The following is a 4,922-nucleotide window of genomic DNA, read 5'->3' on the forward strand; positions in this document are numbered from 1 at the left end:
GTGATAATTGAATAAATGCACTTTTACGTGATAGTACACACTGTCGTATTTTGAGTTTTTTGTCCATTTTTTCTTTTTGTGATAATTGAATAAATGCACTTTTACGTAATAGTACACACTGTCGTATTTTGAGTTTTTTGTCCATTTTTTCTTTTTGTGATAATTGAATAAATGCACTTTTACGTAATAGTACACACTGTCGTATTTTGAGTTTTTTGTCCATTTTTTCTTGTTGTGATAATTGAATAAATGCACTTTTACGTAATAGTACACACTGTCGTATTTTGAGTTTTTTGTCCATTTTTTCTTTTTGTGATAATTGAATAAATGCACTTTTACGTAATAGTACACACCGTCGTATTTTGAGTACACACTGTCGTATTTTGAGTTTTTTGTCCATTTGTACTTTTTGTGATAATTGAATAAATGCACTTTTACGTAATAGTACACACTGTCGTATTTTGAGTTTTTTGTCCATTTGTACTTTTTGTGATAATTGAATAAATGCACTTTTACGTAATAGTACACACTGTCGTATTTTGAGTTTTTTGTCCATTTTTTCTTTTTGTGATAATTGAATAAATGCACTTTTACGTAATAGTACACACTGTCGTATTTTGAGTTTTTTGTCCATTTTTTCTTTTTGTGATAATTGAATAAGTGCACTTTTACGTAATAGTACACACTGTCATATTTTGAGTTTTTTGTCCATTTGTACTTTTTGTGATAATTGAATAAATGCACTTTTACGTAATAGTACACACTGTCGTATTTTGAGTTTTTTGTCCATTTGTACTTTTTGTGATAATTGAATAAATGCACTTTTACGTAATAGTACACACTGTCGTATTTTGAGTTTTTTGTCTATTTGTACTTTTTGTGATAATTGAATAAATGCACTTTTACGTAATAGTACACACTGTCGTATTTTGAGTTTTTTGTCCATTTGTACTTTTTGCGATAATTGAATAAAAGCACTTTTACGTAATAGTACACACTGTCGTATTTTGAGTTTTTTGTCCATTTGTACTTTTTGTGATAATTGAATAAATGCACTTTTACGTAATAGTACACACTGTCGTATTTTGAGTTTTTTGTCCATTTGTACTTTTTGTGATAATTGAATAAATGCACTTTTACGTAATAGTACACACTGTCGTATTTTGAGTTTTTTGTCCATTTGTACTTTTTGCGATTATTGAATAAATGCACTTTTACGTAATAGTACACACTGTCGTATTTTGAGTTTTTTGTCCATTTGTACTTTTTGCGATTATTGAATAAATGCACTTTTACGTAATAGTACACACTGTCGTATTTTGAGTTTTTTGTCCATTTGTACTTTTTGTGATAATTGAATAAATGCACTTTTACGTAATAGTACACACTGTCGTATTTTGAGTTTTTTGTCCATTTTTTCTTTTTGTGATAATTGAATAAATGCACTTTTACGTAATAGTACACACTGTCGTATTTTGAGTTTTTTGTCCATTTTTTCTTTTTGTGATAATTGAATAAATGCACTTTTACGTAATAGTACACATTGTCATATTTTGAGTTTTTTGTCCATTTGTACTTTTTGTGATAATTGAATAAATGCACTTTTACGTAATAGTACACACTGTCGTATTTTGAGTTTTTTGTCCATTTTTTCTTTTTGTGATAATTGAATAAATGCACTTTTACGTAATAGTACACACTGTCGTATTTTGAGTTTTTTGTCCATTTTTTCTTTTTGTGATAATTGAATAAATGCACTTTTACGTAATAGTACACACCGTCGTATTTTGAGTACACACTGTCGTATTTTGAGTTTTTTGTCCATTTGTACTTTTTGTGATAATTGAATAAATGCACTTTTACGTAATAGTACACACTGTCGTATTTTGAGTTTTTTGTCCATTTGTACTTTTTGTGATAATTGAATAAATGCACTTTTACGTAATAGTACACACTGTCGTATTTTGAGTTTTTTGTCTATTTGTACTTTTTGTGATAATTGAATAAATGCACTTTTACGTAATAGTACACACTGTCGTATTTTGAGTTTTTTGTCCATTTGTACTTTTTGCGATAATTGAATAAAAGCACTTTTACGTAATAGTACACACTGTCGTATTTTGAGTTTTTTGTCCATTTGTACTTTTTGTGATAATTGAATAAATGCACTTTTACGTAATAGTACACACTGTCGTATTTTGAGTTTTTTGTCCATTTTTTCTTTTTGTGATAATTGAATAAATGCACTTTTACGTAATAGTACACACTGTCATATTTTGAGTTTTTTGTCCATTTTTTCTTTTTGTGATAATTGAATAAATGCACTTTTACGTAATAGTACACACTGTCGTATTTTGAGTTTTTTGTCCATTTGTACTTTTTGTGATAATTGAATAAATGCACTTTTACGTAATAGTACACACTGTCGTATTTTGAGTTTTTTGTCCATTTGTACTTTTTGTGATAATTGAATAAATGCACTTTTACGTAATAGTACACACTGTCGTATTTTGAGTACACACTGTCGTATTTTGAGTTTTTTGTCCATTTTTTCTTTTTGTGATAATTGAATAAATGCACTTTTACGTAATAGTACACACTGTCGTATTTTGAGTTTTTTGTCCATTTGTACTTTTTGTGATAATTGAATAAATGCACTTTTACGTAATAGTACACACTGTCGTATTTTGAGTTTTTTGTCTATTTGTACTTTTTGTGATAATTGAATAAATGCACTTTTACGTAATAGTACACACTGTCGTATTTTGAGTACACACTGTCGTATTTTGAGTACACACTGTCGTATTTTGAGTACACACTGTCGTATTTTGAGTTTTTTGTCCATTTTTTCTTTTTGTGATAATTGAATAAATGCACTTTTACGTAATAGTACACACTGTCGTATTTTGAGTTTTTTGTCCATTTTTTCTTTTTGTGATAATTGAATAAATGCACTTTTACGTAATAGTACACACTGTCGTATTTTGAGTTTTTTGTCCATTTTTTCTTTTTGTGATAATTGAATAAATGCACTTTTACGTAATAGTACACACCGTCGTATTTTGAGTTTTTTGTCCATTTGTACTTTTTGTGATAATTGAATAAATGCACTTTTACGTAATAGTACACACTGTCGTATTTTGAGTTTTTTGTCCATTTTTTCTTTTTGTGATAATTGAATAAATGCACTTTTACGTAATAGTACACACCGTCGTATTTTGAGTACACACTGTCGTATTTTGAGTTTTTTGTCCATTTGTACTTTTTGTGATAATTGAATAAATGCACTTTTACGTAATAGTACACACTGTCGTATTTTGAGTTTTTTGTCCATTTGTACTTTTTGTGATAATTGAATAAATGCACTTTTACGTAATAGTACACACTGTCGTATTTTGAGTTTTTTGTCCATTTTTTCTTTTTGTGATAATTGAATAAATGCACTTTTACGTAATAGTACACACTGTCATATTTTGAGTTTTTTGTCCATTTTTTCTTTTTGTGATAATTGAATAAATGCACTTTTACGTAATAGTACACACTGTCGTATTTTGAGTTTTTTGTCCATTTGTACTTTTTGTGATAATTGAATAAATGCACTTTTACGTAATAGTACACACTGTCGTATTTTGAGTTTTTTGTCTATTTGTACTTTTTGTGATAATTGAATAAATGCACTTTTACGTAATAGTACACACTGTCGTATTTTGAGTTTTTTGTCCATTTGTACTTTTTGTGATAATTGAATAAATGCACTTTTACGTAATAGTACACACTGTCGTATTTTGAGTTTTTTGTCCATTTTTTCTTTTTGTGATAATTGAATAAATGCACTTTTACGTAATAGTACACACTGTCATATTTTGAGTTTTTTGTCCATTTTTTCTTTTTGTGATAATTGAATAAATGCACTTTTACGTAATAGTACACACTGTCGTATTTTGAGTTTTTTGTCCATTTGTACTTTTTGTGATAATTGAATAAATGCACTTTTACGTAATAGTACACACTGTCGTATTTTGAGTTTTTTGTCCATTTGTACTTTTTGTGATAATTGAATAAATGCACTTTTACGTAATAGTACACACTGTCGTATTTTGAGTTTTTTGTCCATTTGTACTTTTTGTGATAATTGAATAAATGCACTTTTACGTAATAGTACACACTGTCGTATTTTGAGTACACACTGTCGTATTTTGAGTTTTTTGTCCATTTTTTCTTTTTGTGATAATTGAATAAATGCACTTTTACGTAATAGTACACACTGTCGTATTTTGAGTTTTTTGTCCATTTGTACTTTTTGTGATAATTGAATAAATGCACTTTTACGTAATAGTACACACTGTCGTATTTTGAGTTTTTTGTCCATTTGTACTTTTTGTGATAATTGAATAAATGCACTTTTACGTAATAGTACACACTGTCGTATTTTGAGTTTTTTGTCTATTTGTACTTTTTGTGATAATTGAATAAATGCACTTTTACGTAATAGTACACACTGTCGTATTTTGAGTTTTTTGTCCATTTGTACTTTTTGTGATAATTGAATAAATGCACTTTTACGTAATAGTACACACTGTCGTATTTTGAGTACACACTGTCGTATTTTGAGTTTTTTGTCCATTTTTTCTTTTTGTGATAATTGAATAAATGCACTTTTACGTAATAGTACACACTGTCGTATTTTGAGTACACACTGTCGTATTTTGAGTTTTTTGTCCATTTTTTCTTTTTGTGATAATTGAATAAATGCACTTTTACGTAATAGTACACACTGTCGTATTTTGAGTTTTTTGTCCATTTGTACTTTTTGTGATAATTGAATAAATGCACTTTTACGTAATAGTACACACTGTCGTATTTTGAGTTTTTTGTCCATTTGTACTTTTTGTGATAATTGAATAAATGCACTTTTACGTAAT

This window comes from Pseudorasbora parva, chromosome 9 (genome assembly GCF_024679245.1).
Source record: "Pseudorasbora parva isolate DD20220531a chromosome 9, ASM2467924v1, whole genome shotgun sequence".
NCBI lineage: Eukaryota > Metazoa > Chordata > Actinopteri > Cypriniformes > Gobionidae > Pseudorasbora > Pseudorasbora parva.